Source organism: Pelobates fuscus, chromosome 4 (genome assembly GCF_036172605.1).
Source record: "Pelobates fuscus isolate aPelFus1 chromosome 4, aPelFus1.pri, whole genome shotgun sequence".
Taxonomy (NCBI): domain Eukaryota; kingdom Metazoa; phylum Chordata; class Amphibia; order Anura; family Pelobatidae; genus Pelobates; species Pelobates fuscus.
The window spans coordinates 58,583,786-58,611,045 of NC_086320.1; positions in this window are offsets into that span (position 1 = coordinate 58,583,786).

The following is a 27,260-nucleotide window of genomic DNA, read 5'->3' on the forward strand; positions in this document are numbered from 1 at the left end:
TCCTTATAAAGACTTTGCTGCCTGTTACTCTTGAGTCTTTTTCCCCCTGCAGTTTTACCGTGTGTAGACTTCAGTTTAATTTTCATTTTAAATGTTGGCGTTCCGCTCAGGTGTATCTAGGTTACATTACACTCAGGGCAGACATTTTTCACCCCTGAAAGAGTAGATTTTATTTTAGGGGAAGGAGGGAGATCTCACTCGCTTCAGAGATATACATACACACAGACTCATACACATACACACACATGAACACAACAGACTCACACACAAATACACATTGATATAATCACACAGGTTCATACACACGCCACACCCTGATGTACAGTGGGGAACTACTGGGACCTCTCTCCTCTGATTGCCCAGCTCCCCACAGCTCTGTATTATTGTTGGGGCTGAGGTAAAGTCACATCCTGGCTCCAGGTTCAATACAAGGTACTCAGGGGATTTAACAGAAACAGGATTGTATGATTGACAGCCAGGTGGTGTTCCACTATTTAATTATAAATGTACCGATTTCTGCATTTTTATAAAGTGTCTTTTTAATAGGATACTCCACACCCACTTTAGCAAGCTGAAGTCCTTTATGGTTGTGAAGTGGTCCTTTAACAACAGACAGCTCAACAAAATGTTCTAGTGATTGAAGACACTGATGCTATGGCAAGGATCAGACTGTTCACTCTGTAATAAATACACTAAACTGTAATAGTTATGTATAAAACAGAGTATATTGATAATGTTGAAAGAAAATTGCTGGAGTACTGCTGGAATTCCAGCTGAATTGCTGGAGTACTGAACTTAACAAAAATTAATCTTTCTTCGGACATTAGAAACATAGAAACATAGAATGTGACGGCAGATAAGAACCATTCGGCCCATCTAGTCTGCCCAGTTTTCTAAATACTTTCATTAGTCCCTGGCCTTATCTTATAGTTAGGATAGCCTTATGCCTATCCCACGCATGCTTAAACTCCTTTACTGTGTTAACCTCTACCACTTCAGCTGGAAGGCTATTCCATGCATCCACTACCCTCTCAGTAAAGTAATACTTCCTGATATTATTTTTAAACCTTTGTCCCTCTAATTTAAGACTATGTCCTCTTGTTGTGGTAGTTTTTCTTCTTTTAAATATAGTCTCCTCCTTTACTGTGTTGATTCCCTTTATGCATTTAAATGTTTATCATATCCCCCCTGTCTCGTCTTTCCTCCAAGCTATACATGTTAAGATCCTTTAACCTTTCCTGGTAAGTTTTATCCTGCAATCCATGAACCAGTTTAGTAGCCCTTCTTTGAACTCTCTCTAAGGTATCAATATCCTTGTGAAGATAGGGTCTCCAGTACTGTGTACAGTACTCCAAGTGAGGTCTCACCAGTGTTCTGTACAATGGCATGAGCACTTCCCTCTTTCTACTGCTAATACCTCTCCCTATACAACCAAGCATTCTGCTAGCATTTCCTGCTGCTCTATTACATTGTCTGCCTACCTTTAAGTCATCAGAAATAATCACCCCTAAATCCCTTTCCTCAGATGTTGAGGTTAGGACTCTATCAAATATTCTGTACTCTGCCCTTGGGTTTTTACGTCCAAGATGCATTATCTTGCACTTATCCACATTAAATGTCAGTTGCCACAACTCTGACCATTTTTCTAGTTTACCTAAATCATTTTCCATTTGGCTTATCCCTCCTGGAACATCAACCCTGTTACATATCTTAGTATCATCCAGGGGCGGACTGACCGGTCGGGCACTTCGGACATGGTCCGAGGGCCCGGCCGGGAGGGGGGCCCGCCATCAGGGGGCCCGGCCGCCCCTTTAAATGCTGCAGCCGCCTGAGCGCTCTCCTAAGAGCGCTCAGGCGGCTGCAGCTTCTCACCTCCCCTGTAGCGTGGCCGAGCGGCTTTCCGGTCCGCGGTGCCCGGCCGGAGTGATAGGAAGGTGCACACTGAGTGTGCACCTTCCTGTCAGTCCGGCCGGGTACAGGAAACAGAAACTCCTGTTCCGCGCGGAACAGAAGTTTCTGTTTCCTGTACCCGGCCGGACTGACAGGAAGGTGCACAGTGTGCACCTTCCTATCACTCCGGCCGCGGACCGGAAAGCCGCTCGTCCACGCTACAGGGGAGGGGGTAAAAAGAGAGAGGGAGGGGGGGTTGAGAGAGGGAGGGGGGGTTGAGAGGGGGAGGGGGGGGGGTTGAGAGGGGGAGGGGGGTTAAAAGAGAGAGGGGGTTTAAAAGAGAGAGGGGGGTTAAAAGAGAGAGGGAGGGGGGGTTAAAAGAGAGAGGGAGGGGGGTTAAAAGAGAGGGAAGGTGGGGGTTAAAAGAGAGAGGGAGGGGGGGTTAAAAGAGAGAGGGAGGGGGGTTAAAAGAGAGAGGGGGGTTAAAATAGAGGGGGGGTTAAAAGAGAGAGGGAGGGGGGGTTTAAAAGAGAGAGGGAAGGTGGGGGTTAAAAGAGAGAGGGGGGTTTAAAAGAGAGAGGGGGGGTTAAAAGAGAGAGGGAGGGGGGGTTGAGAGAGGGGGGGGTGAGAGGGGGAGGGGGGGTTGAGAGGGGGAGGGGGGGTTAAAAGAGAGAGAGGGCGGGTTAAAAGAGAGAGGGGGGTTAAAAGAGAGGGAAGGTGGGGGTTAAAAGAGAGAGGGAGGGGGGTTAAAAGGGAGAGGGGGGGTTAAAAGAGAGAAGTGGGGTTAAAAGAGAGAGGGAGGGGGGGTTAAAAGAGAGAGGGAGGGTGGGGGTTAAAAGAGAGAGGGAAGGTGGGGGTTAAAAGAGAGAGGGGGGTTAAAAGAGAGAGGGGGGTTAAAAGAGAGAGGGAGGGGGGGTTAAAAGAGAGGGGGGTTAAAAGAGAGGGGGGGTTAAAAGAGAGAGGGGGTTAAAAGAGAGAGGGGGTTAAAAGAGAGAGGGGTTAAAAGAGAGGGGGGTTAAAAGAGAGGGGGGTTAAAAGAGAGGGGGTGTTAAAAGAGAGGGGGGTTAAAAGAGAGAGGGGGTTAAAAGAGAGAGGGGGTTAAAAGAGAGAGGGGGGTTAAAAGAGAGAGGGGTTAAAAGAGAGGGGGTAAAAAGAGAGAGGGAGGTAAGAAGAGAGAGAGGGAGGTAAGAAGAGAGGGAGGGAGGTAAGAAGAGAGGGAGGGGGTAAGAAGAGGGGGAGGGGGGGTAAGAAGAGGGGGAGGGGGGAGTAAGAGGAGGGCAATTGCCCCCTTCCCTGTCCGCAGGCACCGTGCGGGCAGCCGGCAGGGGAGGGAGGAAGAGAGGACCCGGGAGCTCAGCCTGCAGCTCCTCTGGGTCCTTCTTGCGCGAGCACAGATCATTGCCGCGGTTACCATGTTACCTGGAGCTACGGGCTAGAGTTCACTCTCAACACTGTGACCACCAGGTATTCCTGGTGGTCGCAGTGGTGAGAGTGAACTCTAGCCCAATAAACACACTTCCCCCACACACCATACACATTCACACACTGCCCCCTATACACACACACACACTGCCCCCACACAGACCATACACATTTACACACATTGCCTCACACACACACACATACACTGCCCACCCATACACACACAGCCCCCCATACTAACATTGCCACACACATACACAGCCCCCTCGTACACACATTGCCCCACACACCCTACACATTCACACACTACACCCCCTCACACACACTGAACCTTTCACACACACACTGCACCCCTTACACATTGCACCACTGCTCCTATACCCTACTACAGCCTCATATCCCAGCAGACCCCAGGTAAGTTGTCAAACTGTTCTTAAACGGTTTGACTACTTACTCTAGGAGGGGGGCCCGGCCCTCCTGGCACCATAACGACTACACAGAGCAGTAGTGGTTATTGTGCATGGATTATTTCTTTAAATAATCTACGAGTGCCCCAGTAGCCAGCAAGCCAGCCAGCCCACAGGCCGGCCAGCCAGCCAGCCAGCCAGCCCACAGGCTGGCCAGTAGCCAGCCAGCCAGCCCACAGGCCACTAGTTAGGCTTAAAGCCAGGAAGCCACAGCCTGCCAGCCAGCAAGCCACAGCCTGCCAGCCGCAGCCAGCAAGCCCACAGCCTGCCGGCAGTAGCCAGCAAGCCCACAGCCTGCCAGCAAGCCCACAGCCTGCCAGCCGCAGCCAGTAAGCCCACAGCGTTCCAGCAAGCCCACAGACTGCCAGCCAGCAACAGTAATTAAGGTAAGAGGAGCCAACTTGGCCTAGGTATCAGCGAGCTATGTTGTGTTGCTATATTGTGAATAGGAACCAGAGTGTTGGAGAGACCCCCCTCCAGGCCCCATTAGACTCCATTGTAGTCTCTAATGGGACCTGGAGGGTATTCTTTCTAACACACTCTCTAAAGGACACTGAGATAGCCTCTGCTAGAAAGACCCCCTTCATGGCTCATTAGCCCTCAATTGTAGTCTCTACTGGGGCCTTGAAGGGATTATTGCACTTTTGTTCCTTGTGTCTAAAGATTGTGTTGGGTGTGGCTGGAGGCGGTGCATGGAGGCGGGACATGGGTGGCGCTTGCTGCGGAGTATGGGTGGGGCCTGTAAGGGGGCCCTGGATTTATTTTGCCCGGGGGCCCTGAGGGTTCTCAGTCCGCCCCTGGTATCATCCGCAAAAAGACACACCTTACCATCAAGACCTTCTGCAATATCACTAATAAAAATATTAAAGAGAATGGGTCCAAGTACAGATCCCTGAGGTACCCCACTGGTGACAAGCCCAAGCTTCGTATATACTCCATTGACTACAACCCTCTGTTGCCTGTCACTCAGCCACTGCCTTACCCATTTAACAATATTGGAATCCAAACTCAAAGATTGTAGTTTATTGATAAGCCTTCTATGTGCAACAGTGTCAAAAGCCTTACTGAAATCTAGGTAAGCAATGTCTACTGCACCACCCTGATCTATAATTTTAGTTACCCAATCAAAAAAATCAATATGATTAGTTTGGCATGATCTCCCTGAAGTAGACCCATGTTGTCTCTGATCTTGAAATCCATGTGTTTTTAGATGTTCAACAATCCTATCCTTTAACATGGTTTCCATCACTTTCCCCACTACTGAAGTAAGGCTTACTGGCCTATAGTTGCCCGACTCCTCCCTATTACCTTTCTTGTGAATGGGCACAACATTCGCTAACTTCCAATCTTCTGGGACTACTCCTGTTATCAATGATTGGTTAAATAAATCTGTTAATGGTTTTGCTAGTACACCACTAAGCTCTTGTAATAGCTTTGGGTGTATTCCATCAGGTCCCATTGACTTATTTGTCTTTACTTTTGACAGTTTAAATAGAACCTCTTCCTCTGTAAACTCACGTGTAATAAATGACTCATTTATCCTTTTTCTGAACTGAGGTCCCTTTCCTTCATTTTCATGTGTAAATACCGAACAAAAATATTCATTGAGGCAGTCAGCTAGACCTTTATCCTCATCTACATACCTTCCTTCTTTTGTTTTTAATCTAACTAATCCTTGTTTTACTTTTCTTTTCTCATTTATGTATCTAAAAAAAGTTTTGTCCCCCTTTTTTACTGACTGTGCTATTTTCTCTTCTGTGTGTGATTTGGAAGCTCTTATAACTTGCTAAGCCTCTTTCTGCCTAATCTTATAGGTTATTCTGTCTTCCTCACTCTGGTTTTTTTTATAATTACTAAATGCTAACTTTTTGTTTTTTACTATTTTGGCCACATCTGCGGAGTACCACAGTGGTTTCTTGAATTTTTTGCTTTTACTGACAAGCCTAATGCAATTTTCTGTTGCCTTCAGTAGTGCAACTTTTAAATAATCCCATTTCTTTTGGACTCCATTTAAATTGCTCCAGTCTGATAATGACTCCTTTACACATATTCTAATTTTAGAAAAGTCTGTTTTTCTAAAGTCTAAAACTTTTGTTTTTGTGTGTTGTGACTCAGTCACTGTTCTTATATTAAACCACACTGACTGATGATCACTGGATCCTAAACTTTCACCTACAGTAATATCTGATACCAAATCTCCATTTGTTAACACTAAATCTAGTATGGCCTCTTTACGAGTTGGCTCCTCAACGACTTGTTTTAGAGACAATCCCAGTAAGGAGTTTAGAATATGTGTGCTCCTGGCACAAGTAGCTATTTTTGTTTTCCAATTCACATCAGGAAGATTAAAGTCACCCATGATGATAACTTCCCCCTTCATTGTCATTTTAGCTATTTCTTCAACTAGTAGATTATCTAACTCTTCAATTTGTCCTGGGGGGCCTATAAATCACACCTACACGAGTTACTGTGTGATTACCAAATTCTAACGTAACCCAAACGGACTCTATGTTTCGCCTCACTAACCTTTATTAGGCTAGATTTTATGCTATCCTTTACATACAGGGCCACCCCTCCCCCTTTCTTGCCTTCCCTGTCTTTTCTATATAAAGAGTACCCTGGTATTGCTATGTCCCAGTCATTTTTCTCATTATACCATGTCTCAGTAACAGCGACTAAATCTACACTATCAGTTGCCATTATTGCCACAAGTTCATGGATCTTATTCCCTAAACTGCGAGCATTTGTAGACATGACTCTAAGCTTATCATTTTTTAACACACTTGCTACAGGCACCTTCTGTCCTTGTTTTGGGGGACAATTGGATTGATGTTTTATCACCCTTTTGCCCCCCCTCCTAGTTTAAAAACATCCTAGCAAAACCTCTGAACTGCTCACTGAGAACATTTGTTCCCTTTTGAGAAAGATGCAAACCATCTTTTTTGTACAGTTTATTTCCATTCCAAACAGAGCTACCATGAGCAATAAAGCCAAATCCTTGCTCCCGACACCATTCACCAAGCCACAAGTTAAAGTCCCTAATACGCATCCGCCTGTCGTTCTGAGTGTTATGCACAGGCAGAACTTCAGAGAATGACAGTGTGGAAGCAACCTGCCGTATATCATTGGCAAAAACACTAAAAACTTCCTTAACCTCTGAAACCTCATTGCAATCCAAGTCATTTGTCCCTAAATGGACAAGTACATCCAATTCCCCTTCCTGCTTTGCTTGCTTAACAATATTACAGATACGTCTCCTGTTTCTGTGAGCAGTAGCTCCGGGAAGACACCTCACAAGACCACCATTGTCCATATCCACACCTCTTATGATGGAATCCCCCAACAACAACTGCTTTCTATTAGGCCTCACCATAGTCTTCAAGCCTCTCTGCACAACACCACTAGCCTCAGTGCCTCTCTGCACAACACCACTAGCCTCAGTGCCTCTCTGCACAACACCACTAGCCTCAGTGCCTCTCTGCACAACACCACTAGCCTCAGTGCCTCTCTCCACAACACCACTAGCCTTAAGGCCTCTCTTCACAACACCACTAGCCTCAGTGCCTCTCTAACAGTAAAAAAGAAAACTCTTAGCACAACTCTTAGACAGTTGAAGCTTCTGTAAAACTCTCCAGAATATCTCCAACCACACACACACTTAGAAGCAACACTTAGATGAAGCAACCAAGCTATATTAGCCAAGCCAATGACAACTACCCTTATATACTCCTAAAATCACCTCCCACTAGGAATGTTTAACACCTGGGTAGGCCTCTGCTTATTAGCAAACAATAGCTAATTTAAACAGCAATCAATAGCAAGTAGCAACCTAATCAAATCAAATGCCTTATAATTACCAACAGGAAATCAAACCTTGTGCAATCAGTAACCTTTTCCTACAGATGAATCTTACCTGTAACAGTAAAAAAGAAAACTCTTAGCACAACTCTTAGACAGTTGAAGCTTCTGTAAAACTCTCCAGAATATCTCCAACCACACACACACTTAGAAGCAACACTTAGATGAAGCAACCAAACATTCTACTCTTCCTTTGCAAGTAGGTATATCAGTGCCGCTAATGAACTAATTCACAAAGAAATCTAAAAAGCTACGAATTAGGGTTGCTACAGTTAGTGAGAAAGATTTCCCGCCAGCCCTCCCTGTTTTTCCTATGCTATGTGATGGTTTCTGGCTTGTGGTGTTGTTTGTTTCTGTTCTTGTTTTGCCACAGCTATGGCGGAGTTCCTGGCCAGCGCACGTAATGCACGGAAAGGATTTGGGGAGTCGCAGCCTGCTAGGGCTGATGGCCGAAGGCAGGCTGTACCAACTCTGGATAAAGACTTGGAGTATCTGTCTGTTGGGTAGTCACCCCAACAGCTGACAGGTGGAAATGCTGGCTGTGTTAAAGTTTAATAAAGCTGTGGCCGTTGCCCTTACCCAACAATCAGGTGTCATGTCGTTATTGGGGGTAACGGGTTTGGTATTTGGGTCAGCAGTCATGGGGTCTTTGTGTTGTTATTTCTTTATATATCTTTAGAATACTGAAAGAACAGTAATATTGATTATCACCATTCAATATAAACACTCAGGGGAGGAGAATAAAAATCATTTTACGTTATCAAGTCATCACAGTCAATAAGATATAGAATAATGCGACTCAGACTCTCTTCTTCAAACTAGGCTCCCATTGTGTTCAGTAAAGTTTTACAATCCTTCCTGTTCTTACACACCTGTCTGGCAATGAGATGATTCATGCGTATAGACGCAAGTCAGCTTTGAGTTTATGTCTGGTGGTTATGTCATTATTGATATACCATCTTAACCCACTTGCTTTCTGTATGTCCACAGCTAGATCTGCAATGCTTTCCCTCTTCCACATTTTAAAAAAAAATATATTTTTATTATTTATTTCTTCATAATTTGTTTTGTATAAACGAAAAAGCACTCACAGAACGCATTTCATTAGGGTGTGCATAAGACATATTTTTACCGAAAGGGAAACATTTATTGGAAGCTCATGCATGAAAATTGTAATTTCTATACCTTAAACAAGGTAGAATTAAACAAACACTTCAAGGATCATAACCACTACAGTGCCCCTCTGACCGTGGGTAAGAAGTCAAACTGTTCAGAAATGGCTTGACTACTTACAGGAGGGGCAGGACGCTCCTGTCACTATAACCACTATAGTAGGTTGTAGTGGTAATTTTGCTTGGGTATTCCTTTAACCCCTTAAGGACCAAACTTCTGGAATAAAAGGGAATCATGACGTGTCACACATGTCATGTGTCCTTAAGGGGTTAAGCTAAACTATTGTTTTTCATATATTATCAGCAAAACAATTATAATGTACATTTCAAAAATAAATAAAAAAATGATTTTGAACAAGCGAAAAAAAGTCATTTACAGAGATAAACAATAAGCTTAATCCATGACGAGATAATTAGCTATTTTAAATTCACACATAAGTGAAAGTAGGTACTTAAATGGACACTAAGTATCAAAATAATTTAGAATAATGAAGCAGTTTTTGGTGTATAGATCATGCCCCCGAAGTCTATCTGCACAATTCTCTTGCATTTAGGATTTAAATCACTTTGTTTATGCAGCCCCAGCCATACCTTTCCTGGCTTTGTTAATTGCTCGCTAGCGTGTGATTAAAGTTCAATTAACAGAGCAGGAGATAAAAACGTCTAAAGTAAACACACTGTGCTGTAAGATCTCATTGAATATGAACATTTTTTTGTCATTGTGGCTGTGTGAGTCACAGTCAGGAAGGCTGCATAAGCAGACATTTTACTTTTAAATGGCAGAGAATTGAGTAGTGCGACTCAGGGGCATGATTTATACACTAGAACTGCTTCATTAAGCTAAAGTTGTTTTGGCGCTTGGAGTATCCCTTTAAATGAAAGTGGTGTGGGCAGTTGAGCACCAATTTGCACATCCCTTGTGCACTTCTATGAGAGTCTCTCCTCATATTTCTGATGTAGTTTTCATTGTTTGTGATTTTAAAATATTTTCTAAACCTTTTACTAGAAATCCAACATTTAAAATTTTGACTTTTTCTGATTTGTGTGGATGATTCCAGATCTTATTGTTTTTTTTTTTTAAAGATTCTTTATTTTTCATTTTTCATTCTTCATAAACAAAGGTTGATGAACGTTTTACAGAAAAAAAGAGGTTGGTTAGTCAGGGGGTAACAATGATACGACACATGTTTATTTACACATAACTCTGGCATTGTGTTTGGTATCTCATACATTATATTTCCTTGGGGACTTGACAGTTGGGAGGTTCGTGTGTATGACCTTACGGGTCATGTTCTCTTTGGTCAGTTGTTGTTGCGGAGGTTTAGGTCGGTTATGATGTTTCTGACCAGGTAACGGTCCCGAAGTTTGCCAGTTAATAGAGACAAGTTAGGTTGTAGGCTTGTTGGGTCAGGTATTTTGATGACGGTCGTTCTATTGTTGGGGGAAGGGGGAACATTTGTCTTGGGAATTACGGCCTTTGGGTCGTTTAGTGACTGTGGCGATGGCGGCATGGCCTGGTAGGTGGGTTGGGTGCTGTGGGGAGGGGGAGTGTTGGGTAGGTGGGTTGTTAAGGGTGGGGAGAGGGTTGTGAAGAGGGGGGTTAGAGGCTGCTGCCCTCCTGGGTACCCCCCCTGAGCCCAGGGTGGGTGGGAGTGGTGTGGGGTTGGCTGGTTAGGTGTGTGTCTTCGCATTCGTTCTATGTTGGTGGTGTTGGTTGTGTGATCTGGTAGATCACCATGGAGGGTTACTGTGGCCTTCTAGCCATGGGTCCCAAACTTTGTGGAATGATTTAGGGGTGTCGTGTATCTGTGCTGTCATTCTGTCCATATCTATACTATCTGTGATTTTTGCGTATATTTGAGGGTGGGTGGGTATACGTGATGTGGACCAGTGTTCTGCAATTGCTCTGCGTGTGGCAAGGGTCACTCTTGCTATGAGTTTATTTTCATTGCGGGTGAAGCTATCCAGCGGTTTGGAGAGTAGAAGAGCCCATGGGTCGAGGGGTACTGGCTTGTCCAGTAGTCTGGATAGGAGGGCCGTTATCGTTAGCCATAAGGGGGTAAGTTTAGGGCACGTCCACCAGCAGTGGAGGAAAGTGCCTGTTTCGCCACATAATTTCCAGCAGAGGTTGGTGGGGCACTGTTTCATGGCTTTTAGGTGGTAGGGAGTGAGGTACCATCTGAAGAGCATTTTGTATGCCTGCTCTTGATGGGTGACGCATATTGAAATGGATTTGGTAGATGCCCAGATGTCAGCCCAATCTGAGGGGTCTTCGGGGGGTCCCAGGTCTTTCTCCCAGGCCGTGATGTATGGGAGGGATACCTGTGTATGGTGTGTGGTTAGAGTCTGGTATATGGTTGATATTTGGCTCTTTCTGAATGGTGAGTGGAGGGTGTCCCTTTCAAAACTGGTCAGGGATGAGGTTGCTGCTAAGCGGACTGTGTCTGTTGCTGCGAAGCATTCGAAGTTGGAGGTAGCGGAAGTAGTCGTATGTGGTTAGGGTTTCGGGGTTGGGGATGTCGGTGTATTGCAGGGGCTTTCCATTGGGGTAAAGGTGTCCTAGTCGAACTATGTCGCGGTCTTCGAAGTGGGCGTAGTCTTGTGGAGTGAGGCCTGGTGGAAACATTCTGTTGCGGAGGATTGGGGTGAGAGGTGATAGGCCCGTGGACAGCTCGAATTTGTCGCTTAGGTGGTCCCAGAGGTCTAGGGAGTGGGTGATTGTTGGGGAGGTGGGGGGTGGCAGCGATCTGTATTTTTTTTGGAGCCACATGTATTGGGAGGGGTGTTCTTTACCAAAGATGAGATGTTCTAAGTCTACCCAACGTTTGTGTGAGGGGGGAAGGTGCCAGTGTTGAATTTGGGTGAGGTGAGCCGCATGGAGGTAGAGTGTAAGGTTGGGGAGGCCTAGTCCTCCGGAGGGTTTGGGTACGTATAGTGTGGATCTACGGACTCAGGGTTTTTTCCCGTTCCAGATGAATCGGTCTATGGCAGTTTGCAGTTGTTTGAGGTCTGTTTTTTTACAGGGGATGGGTAGTGCTTGGAAGGCATAGAGGAATTTGGGTAGGAGGTTCATTTTAACCGATGCTATTCTCCCTAGCCAAGATATGGTCATCGGTTTCCAGCGTTCCAGATTTAGGAATGCTTTTTGGAATAGTGGGGGGTAGTTGGCTGTGTATAGGGTAGAGGTGTCGTTGGTGATTTGGACCCCTAGATAGGTGATCGCTGATGGGCATAGTCTGAAGGGGAAGTCCCGTTTCAGGATGTGGATAGTTGATTCCGAGAGGTTAAGCGGCATAAGGTCTGATTTAGTGGCGTTGAGTTGATATCCGGAGATTTTTGAGTAGCTTTGTAGGGTTGTTAGGAGGGTGGTTAGGGTCGGGACGGGGTTAGTCAGGGTAAGGAGGATGTCGTCTGCGTATGCTGCGATTGTGAATGTTTCGTCCCTGATCCGGAGCCCTTCTATGTGTGGGTCATTACGTATGGTCTCCAGCAGGGGTTCAAGGGAGATGGCGAATAGTAAAGGGGACAGGGGGCAACCTTGACGGGTTCCATTCAGTATGGGGAAGGAAGGTGGGGTGATGTTGGGGATTAGGAGGTGTGCGGTCGGTGTGTGGTACATTGCTTTTAGAAAAAGGGTGAATTCTTGTGGGAATCCGAATTTGTGGAGTACTGTAAAGAGGTATGGCCAGAGAAGGCGGTCGAAGGCCTTCTCGGCGTCTAGGGAGAGTATCGTGGTGGGGAGGCGTTTATGATTGGCATACCAGATGAGGTCTATAGCTCGTCTGGTATTGTCTTGTGCTTGTCTTTGAGGGATAAAACCTACTTGGTCTGGGTTGATAAGTTTTGGTAAGAGGGGGTTGATTCTTGTCGTCATCACTTTGGTCAGGAGTTTTAAGTCTATGTTCAGGAGTGAGATGGGGCGGAAGTGGCCTGGGTCTTCGTGGGTCTTACCGGGTTTGGGTAGGAGAGTAATGTTCGCTCGCGTCATGTCGGGGGGTAGTGGGGTGCCTTTGAGCATTTCATTAAATACTTTGCATAGTCGTGGGGTGAGTATGTCTCCAAATGTTTTGTAGTAGATGGCTGTCAGGCCGTCAGGGCCAGGGCTTTTATTGGGTTTTAAGGTTTTTATAGCTGCTTGCAGTTCTTCTGGGGTGATGTCTGCGGAGATTATCGTTCTAGCTGTGTCTGTGAGGGAGGGGAGGGAGAGTGTTTTGAGGAAGTTGTCTGTTAAGGTTTGGGTGAGGTCGGTTCGGGGGTTCGGGGTGTGGTTGTAGAGGGACGTAAAGTAGTCTTGGAATGTCTTCCCGATTGTGTGGGGGTCTCTACTCAGTGTGCCGTCTGATGTACGAATCTTGGAGATTCGTTTCGAGTCCGTTAGGTGCTTGAGGCATTTTGCTAGCATCGAGTCTGCTTTGTTACCCTTCTCGTAGTATTTTTGTTTGGTCCATGTGAGTGCTTTAGCTGTGGCTGAGAGTGAGAGGCGTTTGAGCAGGGTCCTGGCTGCTGAGAGCTGGTCAAAAAGAGAGGGAGTTGGGTTTTGTTTGTGTAGAGTTTCTAGACGGCCTATTTCAGAGATAGTGTCCATGAGTTGTCTGTTGTGTTGTTTTTTGCGTGTCGTTGCAATGGCTATTAATTTGCCTCTTATGACCGGTTTGTGGGCCGCCCAAAGGGTGATTGGGGAGGACACAGAAGGGTCATTCAAGGTGAAGTATTCTTTTATAAAGGGAATCAACACAGTAAAGGAGGAGACTATATTTAAAAGAAGAAAAACTACCACAACAAGAGGACATAGTCTTAAATTAGAGGGACAAAGGTTTAAAAATAATACCAGGAAGTATTACTTTACTGAGAGGGTAGTGGATGCATGGAATAGCCTTCCAGCTGAAGTGGTAGAGGTTAACACAGTAAAGGAGTTTAAGCATGCGTGGGATAGGCATAAGGCTATCCTAACTATAAGATAAGGCCAGGGACTAATGAAAGTATTTAGAAAACTGGGCAGACTAGATGGGCCGAATGGTTCTTATCTGCCGTCACATTCTATGTTTCTATGTTTCTATGTTTCTATGTTTCTATGTTTCTATGTTTCTATGTTTATGTTTTCTGCCAGGGACATGGTTACGAGCTTGTCTTGTAGAAGCTGTGAGTTGAGCTTCCATGTCCACGGACGTGTCATGTTGGGAATTGAGAGGGTGAGGGAGATGTCGGCATGGTCCGACCATGTTATATGGCCTATGGAGGTGTGTGTGATTCTGGATGTGATGTTTGGGGAAATGAGGAAGTAGTCGATACGGGAGTAGGTGTTGTGGGGATGGGAGTAGAACGTATAATCTCGAGTGGAGGGGTGCTGGGCTCTCCATATATCCAGGAGGTTATGTGTGTGAAGGAATTGAGAGAAAGGGGCGTCGTTGTGTGAGGGTCGTGGGTCCCCTTGAGATTTGGATGTGCGGTCCAGGGTTGGGTGGTGTGTGGCGTTACAGTCGCCCCCTACAATGGTGAAGGTTGCCTTGAGCGTTGTTAGGTGGGCCGAGAATGTTTGCCAGAAAGCTGGGTCTGGGGTTGTGGGGGCGTATAAGGAGGTGATAGAGTAGGTTGAGGGTCCTATTTTGCCCGTGAGCGTGAGGTATCTACCTTGCTTGTCCGGGAAGGCTTGGACGTCGGTCAGAGGGCAGGTTGTTTTAAGTATGACGGCTACTCCTTTAGTTTTGGCTTCTGGTGAGTTGGCATGGAAGCTGCGGTTGTAGTGTTTGTTCCGGAGTGGGAAGTGTTTGTGAGGGGTGAAGTGGGTTTCCTGAACTAAGAGAGTGTCTGCTTTTTGGCTGTGGGCCCATCGTAGTAGGGCGTGACGTTTTTTGGGGTTGTTAAGGCCTTTTGCGTTGATGGAAACACAGTGTAGCTTGAGTGTCATGGCCGGGGTTGAGTTGGTCAGGTGCTGGGGTGTGTCTGTGTGGTGTGGGAAGATCTAGAGATTGGGTATCGGGGTCTGGGTATTCCCAGGAGGGCAGCAGGGGGAGGAGGGTATGGCGGGACGGGTGAGGTATACGGAGGGGGTATAAGTGCTGGTCTTATCTCAGTTGCCAGCAAGGGTGGTCTGTGGTGTCTGGGGTCTCTCTGGTTGGAGTGGTCAGAGACCGTCGACACAAATCAGGTCGTGTGGGGGGAAGAGGTCGTCTGTCTAGGAGTGGGCGGCAAACAATTTGCGATTGTAAGTGGGCAGTCTGGTAATAGTGCAAAACCTGGTGTAATGGAACCTGGAGAGTAACTTTTGGAACTATTTACAGCAGTGTGTACTTCTTGCCGCGCCTCGATGCGACATTGGGTTGTTTGGTGTGTTACGGCTTAGGTCTCTTCTGTGTGGGTAATACGTCGTGGTTTAGGGGTCACGTCCCCCCGGGCCCATGTCTAGGGTGGAGGGCCAGTGGAGCCCTGAGGTCGCCCAGGGCCCCCATTGCTGCCTGAGTATCTCATATCCTTGAGGCTCAGGGCCGTCGCGGCCCCCCGCCTCCCCCGTCCCGAAGGCGGGGGGAGGGGAAAGGCCGCCAAGACCCAGGCCGTGTCCCCTCCCGTCCCCGTCCCTGACAAAGTGGCACCGTGGTGCGGCACCCGATCTCCGGACCGTCGCGGCCCGCCGCCCCCCCCGCCCCCGGGGGGGAGGGGGGGAGGGGAGGGCCGCCAGAGCCCAGAGGTATCCATCTCTGAGGCCGAATCAGGTGTAACCCGTGTGATGCAGTGCCCGCCCCAGCCGGGACCGTCGTAGTCCGCCGCCCCCCCGTCCCATGGGGGGGGGGGGGGGAAGACCACCAGGGAACCGGGACCTCCCTCCACCCATCTCAAGTATAAAACAGAAGCTTTCTCCAGAGACCGTGTCCCCCACTCCAGCATCATACATAAAACATAAAACAGAGATTGTCCCCATAGAGCCCCTACTGTATTCTCAGGGTTCCCAGAGTTTTGTTGGTCGCGCCGGAAGCGCCGCGTCCACCCCGTGCCCGGGCCGTCGCAGTCCGCCGCCCCCCCCCGCCCCCAAAAAAGGGGGGGGGGGAAAGACCACCAGGGCCCCGGGGCCTCCACCCCCAGCCCCAGGTGTAGGACAGCGGCTGTCCCCATGAAACCATACCCCCACCCCAGCCCTGGGCATAAAACAGAGAGTGTCCCCATAGTGTTCTTACGGTATTCCCAGAGTTCATAAAGTTCTTGGAGATCGTGTTGGTCTTATGGGTCGGTGTCTAGCCTCTGGGTGTTGGGGTGTACTTTAGGTCGATCAATAGCTGAGTGGGGCCTTAGGCATATACGTCCTGGGGTGCTATGCTGTATTCCTCGAGGTGTTGTGTGGCCCCGCTGGGGTCTCCTAGGGCCGCGGGCAGAGGCGTGCCAATCCGGGGAGGCCCAGCGCCGCCAACGCGGGGATCGGTGCCGGAGTGCAGAGTTCCCAGGGGGGGTCTCAAGAGCGCTGAAGTGTTCGTGCGGTGGCGGGGCGAGCGCGACAGCCAGGGTCTCGCGCCGGGCCCCGGGGTTTGCGGTCAGGTCTCTAGGTTGGTTTCAATGCGGGTACCAATCAGGGTTCTTCTGTACATGCAGCTGGGTCTAGTGTGGCGGGAAGGGTCCGTGTGAAGTAGCTGTAATTAGGGTCGTTGTGGGTTCGGTCGAGGCGCGGCAGCCGTGCCGGTGTGTGGGTTTAGGCTGGGGGCTGCCTGGGGCGCTGTCTTCTGTCGCGCTCCCTTTGCGGCTGTTGGTCCCATGTTCGGTGTTGGGCTGCAGGTTGTTGCGAGTTTGCGGTTATGTCTCGGGCAAGGTCCTGGAGGCCTAGTTGTTCGGCAAATTCCTGGGCTTCTGATGGCCTATACAGCGTGTATGTGCGGTTGTCGTGTCGCACCATGAGTTTAAATGGATGGCCCCAGGAATAGCGAATTCTTCTTGCTTGTAGTGCTTGGGTTAGAGGTTTCAGCTCTCTGCGTTTGCGGAGGGTTGTAGGCGCTAGGTCCTGGTATAATTGTACCGCATGGCCCTCTATTTGAAGTGGGGTCTCTCTAGTTGCGCGCATTATTGCTTCCTTAATGTGGAAGTAGTGGCAGCGGACTATGATGTCCCGTGGTTGTGAGGCAGTTGCGGAGGGCGGGCGGAGGGCCCTGTGCGCTCTGTCGAGGAGAAGATCTGACGGTGGAGCGTCTGGCAGCAAGCTGCTGAAGGCCTCATGAAGCATGGCGTTGAGGGCTTCTGGTGCGGAGGATTCCGGCAGACCTCTTATGCGGATGTTATTCCGCCTGGATCTGTTGTTCAGGTCTTCTTGTAGGTCCTCTAGGTATGCTATTTGTCCCTGCACTTCCTTGAGTGTGGCCTCATGGCTGGAGGTGATGGCGGTAACGTCGGCCATTTTGTTTTCCAGGGTGTGAGTGCGTTTCGTTAAGTCAGTCAGGCCCTCTTTGAGTGGGGCTAGGTGTTTTGTCAGCTCATCTGCCACTAGTGATTTCATGTCAGATAGTAAGTCTTTTAGGTCTTTCCTTGTAAGGGGCGAGGGCTCCCTTTTGCGGCTAGTGACGCTGGTGTCAGAATCTGAATCTGAGGCCTGCAGGCTGTGTGTGTCTGGCAACTCTTTGTCTGACCTGACTTTGAAGATTGGCGCTACGGCTGCTCCGGTTCTGGATTTTCGTCCCCCTCCCATCTTAACGCGTTCCGTTGTGGGTCGGGGTCGCGGAGGTCAGTTTTCGGGTGTCTTTGTGCGGTATTGCCCCTAATGTGCGCTGATAATTGTATTGCCGCCACGGAGCTCTCCTACAACGCGGCCATCTTCGTCGGCGGTTAAGCTCCGTCCTTAGATCTTATTGTTTTAAATTGAAATCCTTCTTATACTCAGACTTAACCATGGTATCTTCTTTATTTATATATCTACTTTTATACATAGGTACATTCTCATGTATACGTATATATCTACATATACATATACACATGCGCATACCCACACATTTTGTTTTCTTCTAATTCTTTCCCTTTCTTCTTTCCTTCTTTTTTTCTCTATTCTTTCCCTTCCCTTTCATTTCTTTGCTTTCTTTTCCCTTCCTTTATTCTTCCCTCTCCTTTCTCCTTACCCCTTTTTCCTTCCCTACCTTACTTTTTCTCTATATATTTTTGATTACCTCTGGCCAAATAGACCACAATTTAATATAAATATGTTTTTTACCAGTAAGAAGATAAGATATTAATTCATGCTAAAAATATTATCTACTCGTTCCAAATCTTCTTTGAGCGAGGGGGATATACTCCTTTCCATTGATCCGCAATACTAACTTTCGCAGCCACCAGAAGGTTAAGAATCACAACCCTGAGTGGTAAACCAGTTAGAGAAGAGATTAAATGAAGTAAGTAGCATTCAGCCAGAAAGAGATTTTTTTCCTTTTTAAAAATGTATTTATTTTTCTTCTTCTAAGCATGGAATGGCTTGAAGATGAACAAATAAATAATTATTGGTAATCAGTCTTTGTCAAATGCTAGGGGTCAATGTTCATAAATTGACGATAAATGTATCAAATATTATCGCAAACTGTGTATAGGCTATTTAGGATGGTTCTAAACGCAAAATATTATCAATTTTAATAAGTGATAATTAAGTATATTATGCAAGAGGATATTAATTCCATGCTTTGTGTTTGTCTGTTTGTTTATATTATTTTCTCCGAACTGTAGAACGTATTTACAGTAATTGTAAAGAAAAAATCATTAATAAAAATGAAATAGTGAAAAAATAAAGAAATCAAACATTAGAAGAAAGCGCTTTCAATTCAGGAGCCATGTTAAAATTTATGTAACTAATTGTGGTTGTAGAATAGACTAAAATGTTCTCAGCGTTATTCCAAAGATTATATCAAGGGGGATGTACTTGGCTAATGGAAATTATCAATGTTCCTCTATTAAGAATTTCCTAAAATATGTGACAAACTAAATATACTCCAGTCCTGAATCCCCCTCCAAACAGAAAAATATATCATTCACACATTTCATTCCTTTGTAAATCAACAATAATTTCATATATATATATACTGATTCCAAGACCTATTAGCAAATTGAATTTCTAGTTTAATAAATTAAAGACGATGGGAATAATACTGCATTATACTGCATTGGGAAGTGGAAGACTTGTTGCAAAGAAATGCATTTTAATTTTGTTGACAGACTCCCTTCCCTTGGCTTTCATCTTTTCGGGCCGTTGTTTACAACTTTTAACTGTGGAATTTGAGAGTTAAGGTTGCTGTTAGATTCCATGGTGGCATTGAATGAAGTTGCATTGAAACTAGATGTGATGTTTAAAGAGTCAACATCCAGTATCCAGCAAACAGTTCAGCGCTGGCCTGACTGGTGAGAATTCCATTGTTTATTCTGAGCTTTAAAAGATTTACATAGTGATATAGGCTGAATAAAGAGGAAAGTCCATCAAGTTCAACCTGTAGTTAAAGAACAATTAAAGCAGCACTGTCACATCGAACTTACCTTTCTCTTGTTGTTTCCTCTTCTCTTCCTCTCCCAGAATCTGTTCTTCTTTTCTTTATTTCAGATCTAGTTTTCTTTAAAACATAAGACAAAGTAGGGACTACTTTGTCTTATGTATTTCCTACGCTGGACCTTCTTTGACCAAAGGAGGAACTTAATTCAGCTCCATTTCCTGTGTCAAAGAAAGTACTCACTACTCATTGACACAGGAAATTTAGCTAACACAAGTCAAGCATAGGGAAAATACATAAGACATACATAAAACCTAGTCATGTGACCAAATGCAGCAGATAGGAAAGCATTACATTTCTATGAGAAGCATTTGGATGAACACATTGCAGTTGCCGTGCATGCACATCAGTCCCCAAATAGGACTGGATTGGATCATCAGATTGAGAATGAAGGCTGACGGATGACATCGTGGGGGCAGAGCAGCTGACAGCACAGAGGAAGACTCGACGCTGAAGAAAAGGTAAGAAAAACCCTATCTTTAATAAATGTTATTGCAGTGAGGGGGGCTGTAATCTAACTATAGACTATGTCACTTTACTTGTTTGTATCCCGAACACTATTGTGTTCCTTTGAAGCATAAACAAAGAATATGAGAACTCTGAGAACTGACAAAAGCTTAGAGAAACTCAGTAACTTGCCCTTCGATAAATCCGCGCTCAAGTCTCAAAATTATTTTTGCTCACTTGTGCCATTAAAGAGAGAACATATCTGAAATATATCAGACTGGTCCCACCCGTACGGGCTGTCCAGATCCAAAATGCCAGCAAGTTCCCTCTGCACGAGAGATACAGCAACAGAGATACAGCAACCCCAGACTATCGTTTAAGCCTTTTTTGGGCCTCGTCAGTGTGGTGTAGCTGATATCCCTCTAGGCACAGTGAGCACAAAATCCACATCTGGATTACCCTTTTAACTTGGGGATAGCCAAGTGTAGCGGAGCCCTTGTCCTAGCAGGGACTTCCTCTCTGCTGGATCACCCAAAAGTTAAATCTGGAACAAGAAAACACCAAGTAGATATTCCACCTCTTCTCCAGCAACTGGACGACACACCGTTCTGGGAATACAACTGGTTTTATTCCTGCCACACACAGCTTTTATACATTGCCCCTAACATGGGATTTATTAGTCACGGTTACGGGGCGTTTCTTGCCAAGATCCTCTGTGCCTGAGAGATAACTGCGTGAGAAAAAAAACTATAACTCAATTATCTCTCAGGTACAGAAAAATCCACAATATTTAAAAACATCCAAGAATGCATTTTAATAACTTCAGAACCCCACGAAAGTCATATCACTAAATAACTTGGATCTGAGCGCATACTTTACCAAAATATCACTCAGATCCCTTCGGTGGTTCGGAAATGCCATTCGAATGAATTTTGACCAGTCAGTCACGAGTTGATGCCCCAAAACAGTTCCAGAGAAAACAAGGCAACGACCAGTCATCTTTCGGGGGTTCTCACATGAACACTGATGCATCTATCCCCTGGCTGTTAGTATACGAATGCTCCCCCTGTTTGATAGTTTATGCCTCTCAAATGCCGTTCTCCTAACCGTTCAGGAAGTTGCATGGGCACCGGTACCAGTCTCCCGGGCGTACGCGGGGTCACATATCCGAAATTAGTATTAGTTTCACGCCGTCGACGACCATATATCACTGCCCTCGTTCGGAAGACAAAATGCCCACCAATTGTTTGAACACGTGCGATCGGTTATACGGACGCCGGCCACACAGGGAAAGTTTTTGAACTAATAACCAGTTTTTGGTTAACAGCCAGGGGTGGTTGGCGATCATAAAGGTGCGAACAAGGGGACCATACAGCAAGGAGGTTCGGTTAACAAACGGGGCATACGGACAGCTAAACATAAAGGGGAATAAAAGTATATTGGAGTTCTCTATTATGCTACACCTAGTTATGCATTGAAGCAATAACAAAAAATATGAGAGCTCTGAGAACGTACTAAAGCTTAGAGAAACCTAATAGCTTGTCCTTAGGTACATCCCCGCTCAGGTCTCAAAATAGTTTTTGCTCACTTGTGCCATTACAGAGAGAACATATCACACTGGTCCCATCCTTACGGGCAGTCCAGAACCAAAATGCCAGAAAGTTCCATCTGTATTCCTTTAACTGTAAAAGCAAGCATGCAGTTATATTTTTCAATGGTATTGCTCATCCTTTAATTTACTGTAGACAAAGTCTATCGAGGAGTCTGCCAAGTATATACATAGAGCAAGTTCTAATTCTCTGCTCAGCAGTTTTATTTTTCTGGTTTGGGTTAAAGTACTTGATAAATAATACAGCTCAAAACTAACTGATAGATCATTTATTTTCACTTCAACAACGATGCTAAAACATAACTTTAATTTTTTTTTATTTACAGTTTGTAGTTCCTAGATTACTCACTAATAATCCCAGGCACCATCTCTCCTTTTTAACACAACCAGACTCTTTGGTAGATAATCACAGAACGGCGGCTCTCTGAAAAGAATTTTATGACAAAAAAAAATAACAGTTTTGAGGCTCTAAATCGTACATAGATATATCATTTATAAATAATTTCTGTAGAACAGTACATTGCTTGCATCCAAGTGGCTTTGCAGAAAACAGGAATGTCCTCCAGAATAACAAGTACATCTTCTTTAAATGAACACGGTAGGCTCTATAACCACTTCGACTGATTGTCAGGCCTTACATGAATTTAAAATGATTTACTTACTGTTTAGCAGAGATGCTCGGTGCCAGAAGCCTGAAACTGTCTCTGCCATATCAGGGATCGTGCTGCAGGCTGTAGGGAACGACCACCAATGCTAAACTAGTGTGCAGTGTTGTGGGATCTGGTGCCCACATACTCCAGGTACCATAAACACTTTAATTAGTTGAAGTGATCATAGTGCCTACTGTGTCCCCTTAATTGTTCCTACAAAAGGTCACTACGATTCATGTGTAATTCTAATTGTTGCATGGGACACTACAAAGAAGACAAGGACTTTGAGCCAAGGATGGTAATATTATAGAAACAAAATTTTTCCCAAAAGAGTCAGTGCTAAAAATAGTATATAAAACCATGTAATTTATTTTCAATAAAACTTAAATTATTTATTATTAACCCCTCACATTCATGGTATAAGGTGTCATTGGGGGGGGGGGGGAGGGAGTGGGAGGGAGGCAGATCTTGACCCTCCAAAGGACCAGACATGTGGCACACGAGATCCTGACAATTTAGCTAATTTAAGGGTGTTAACCCCAGCCAACAAACTTCTTTACAAGCTAAGATGTGCCACATAGGTCAGGGTTCCCGGACAAACATTCTGAGACTTCATCTGTGATCTCACTCCACCTGGAGTCAGAGAAATCTTGTTGGGGCCTGTTGCAGACTGAGATGAGGAGAGGCAGCCAATCTCCTTGTTCTCTACCTCGCAAAACAGGACTGCTGGGGGATATCCCTACTGACCTGCCTGATACTTTCTGAGCCGCACTTAACTCTTGTACAGGATTACATTCAAAGCACCTATCAGACATCATGACTATTCAAGATGGCAACAGCCTTCTCATCTGACATACAGGTCCTAGGCCCAACTCGGCAGCCTCATTGCAACTACACTGAATATACTCTGCTGTACTTGGAGGAGATTTTACAAGGTTTTGGCTAAACAGGAATGTGTCAAGGCATTTCTATCTAAGCTGAAATTTGATAAGTGGAAAAGCATTAAGCCGGAGAGCAGAGGACCCCCTCAAGGCGACTATATCCAGCAAAAGCTCACTCACTCTATGGACTGCCTTTCTAGACCGAGAGACTCCCGAGGCTTTGCCAAGGATTATTCGCCGTCAGAGGCATATACCAATTAGATTACTAATGGGGGGGAAACAAATGCAGTTTTCACAATAGCATACTGTTGCCTAGTTTGTGATCTATAATTGTTCCCAAGTCCTTTTCATTTAATGCTATCCCATACTTAGCCCAATTTAATGAATATTTGGCTTGTGGGTTACTTATTCCAAAATTCATGAACTAGCATTTATCTGTATTGAATCTCATCTGCTCCTTGCCTGCCCATCAGTGCGCCCTTGGCTTTACTCCCAATAGTGGATTTTTTTTCTACAAACCCTTAGCTCTCTCCAGTCAACAGAACACCAGAATTCCCTACTGTTGGGGTGCTGATTGAAAGTTAACATCACTTCAGTGAGCCACTGGAATCTCTGGTGTGCATTCACAAAACATGAAATTTTAGAAAATGAAAATTCGAATTTAGGCAGCAATATTTGCAAGATTATTGCTGGGAATCCTAAGTGAATTTAAAATGTAAGGCCAAAATAGCCAAAAATGAACAGAGACTTGACCTGGAGAAATTTTCTAATACAGTATTTCTGCCAACATTTTTTAATTCACTTTAAATTCGCTTTCAATTTTTGACATTTCTCACTTTAATGAATAATCCTGATGAGTTATGGTGTTGTTAACTAAACTGTAACATTCTGCAAATTAAATCTGAGTGGGAAAACTGAGTCAAAATAGCTTATCTAACAAATTCTACAATCCTGTCATTAACAGTTTGGTAGATTTAGCCCTAATTTTGCAATGTAATTATGAATTCATTATAACTGAGCGGTGGCATGACTTACTATCCGTTAAGAAAGAGTTACTTAATGATGGAGAGACTAAGAAATTAGATAATTGGAGTGAGAATGTCTTTAACAAAAATCATGCATATTTATGTAATTCTATAACTATTTGTCCAACAAATGTAACGTCTTGGCAATATTACTTAGTATAGCAAACATTTCGTTTTAAGTAAGACAGGCTGAAACATTGCCATTAGGAACTTTTGTGAAAATTACACAAACAGAAAGATGGAAAGTAAGTGTTGTTAGGGAACCAGAAATATGTCAGTGTATTGTTATTCCTTCGCAATTTAAGTAAAAAGTCAGATTAAAATCACAGTATGCACCAGAGCAACTATGAATGTTTGCCAAGTTTATGGTGCGGAGAGTCCCCTGAACCAACTTTTCACCAGTTCCAGGTTCCTATATCTTCATATTTTTTTCCATATTGTACATATGGTTTGTGCATGCCCCTCACACATCTAAGAATGAGCTCTTTCTACGTCCCGAGATATAGATCCAGCACGTGATGTCTGTGGCTCTGCCAATGGGCTGCGTGTAAACAGATAGTAGCCATGGGATGGCTGTTATCAGTTTAAAGGATAGTTTCACTCATCCTATTTCATGAGTGCAACTGCTCCTGGGGATAAACCCAACTGTGGGTGAACTTTAAAAGGTAGGTATTTTTTAAATTTTATTGCACATGTTTGAATGCATTATTATCTATAAAAACGTAGAGGGTCGATATTTAAGCATATAATTCCTTAAATTATATTATTGATATTGAAATGAAATGATATATATACTAGTTACCAAAAATGAAACCCTCATATTCCATCCATTGTTTTATACATTAACATGGCCACCCTGCACACGGCATTGTCCAATCAGAAGATCAATCAATAAAAAGAGATTTAAAGCAGATTCAGTAAGTGAAGAAAAAAATTAATAGGTGGGCCTGCGCAAAAAACAACTACAATAGTATTGTCCAATTTACTTGATGCTGTGCAGACTTTCAATTCACAACAAAGAGCTCTGACTCTCCAGTAATAAAAAACAAATAAATACATTTGGGGTTTTGTTCCATAATCATGGGCTAGCGTAAGTTTACATTTACCAAGGCTAACTAAAATGACCAGGGCTTACCTGCCCAGCGCTCTCACCTTATCACTGATGGGACATCCGTGTTGGATCAATTATATTGATAATGTAGAATTGTAAATCCTGCGTTATTCATGTGTCTGAAGAAGGAGTGATCTATGAGATTGTGGGCGAATTGCTTGGGAGTAATATGGAAAAGAATTGGGGGATGGCGACCATAAAATCTGTTCACCATAACCACTACACAGAGCTGTAGCATATGTAGTGTTTTGATTGCCCCTTTAAGCTCGAATAAAGACACTTTGCTGCATCAGTGGGATAAGAATTATATAGCCACAGCCCACAGACTTTGACATATAATGTTTCATAAGAGGGAGATGTTTAATATAGCATTGAAAATGGGTCCCTTTATTTTATTTGTGGATCCCCACTGGAAGAAAAGGGGAAATAAAATTTGTCAGGCCCCAGGACATCACCCACAATAATGTAATTACTGTTGCAATGCTGCAGTAAAGATTCTTTTTATACCGAGAGCCTAATGAGAGTGTTCTTTAGAATGCATTTTAATATTAATTATATAACTCACTTTCCATCTATAGAATGTTGTGACGCTAATGTTGTCTACATAATTTGGGTACCTGCCAAAAGAAGGTTAAGACCACTGGGCTGGAGAAATAGGAGACTGGACGAGCCAAGAATTTTTTATATCTACTGTCAAACTCTGTATTTATATTGTTTGTACATTAAGAGATAAACAATGCACAAATACACAAGCTTTCCTATAAACAATAGTTTATCTTCAGGCAAGAGACAAGCTGGGAGAGCGTTGAGGTTTGGATTCTTTTTAAGCTTTCAGCCTTTGGTCTCATCTTAGTATTTATAGAAGAATTTAACTTGCTAATTGAATATAACGTCCGCCTGCTTTGAAGGTTATTCTTAATTTGTATAAATTTGACTGAGCTTACGTGACTCCCATCTGAATACGTTTTATAGAATCAACAGAACACATTTATGAAAATTAATTTTTCTAGTTCTTCCCTCATGTTATTTTGACATCTTTATTATAAGGTCACTGCATGCTAAGTGGTTATACCAAATAGCTTGCAATATTTATGTTAAAATAGTAAAGTGAAAAAAATAAAATAGGGGATCCGAGTGGGGGTGAGCCAGTGATGCAATGCACATTACAAGTGATGTTCAGAGACCAAAAATGAGTGTGTCAGCCACAGAGGGTGTGCATTGGCTTCTCGCACAGTTCTGCAAGCCTTTTAGCTACAATAGCCTTTTTAATGGGTGACTATTACAATGGGAGGTCATATTTAAAGGAACGCTCCAAGCACCATAACCACTTCTACACCTGGTGCCAGGAGCACCCTGGAATTCCTTCCCCCCATTTTAATTAGTCAAACTGTTGTAGAATGGTTTGACCTAAGGTGCACTTACCGCCTCCAGTACGTTAGCCAGAGAGATGTTAGCCATTCATGGCTTAGCTCCTTGGTGAAGAATGATCAGCGAACTCTTTCAGCCAATCAGTTAGGACTTCTTATCTTAGGTTTCTGGCACTCTGACTGAGATAGTGGAGGTGGGGAGTATCTCCCATTGGACTCAAGGGGAAAAAAATCAAACCGTTCTAAAGCAGTTTCACTACTTACAGTTGCCAGAAAAAGTAGGTGAACCCTTTGGAATTATATGGATTTCTGCACAAATTGGTCATAAAATGTGATCTGACCATCATCCAGATCACAACAATAGACAATCACAGTCTGCTTAAACTAATAACACACAAAGAATGAAATGTTGCCATGTTTTTCTGAACACACCATGTAAACATTCACAGTGCAGGTGGAAAAAAGTATGTGAACCCTTGGATTTAATAACTGGTTGAACCTCCTTTGGCAGCAATAACTTCAACCAAACGTTTCCTCTAGTTGCAAATCAGATGTGCACAACGGTCAGGAGTAATTCTTGACCATTCCTCTTTACAGAACTGTTTCAGTTCAGCAATATTCTTGGGATGTCTGGTGTGAATCTCTTTCTTGAGGTCATGTCACAGCATCTCAATCGGGTTGAGGTCAGGACTCTGACTGGGCCACTTCAGAAGGCGTATTTTCTTCTGTTTAAGCCATTCTGTTGTGGATTTACTTCTATGCTTTGGGTCATTGTCCTGTTGCAACACCCATCTTCTGTTGAGCTTCAGCTGGTAGACAGATGGCCTTAAGTTCTCCTGAAAAATGTCTTGATAAACTTAGGAATTAATTTTTC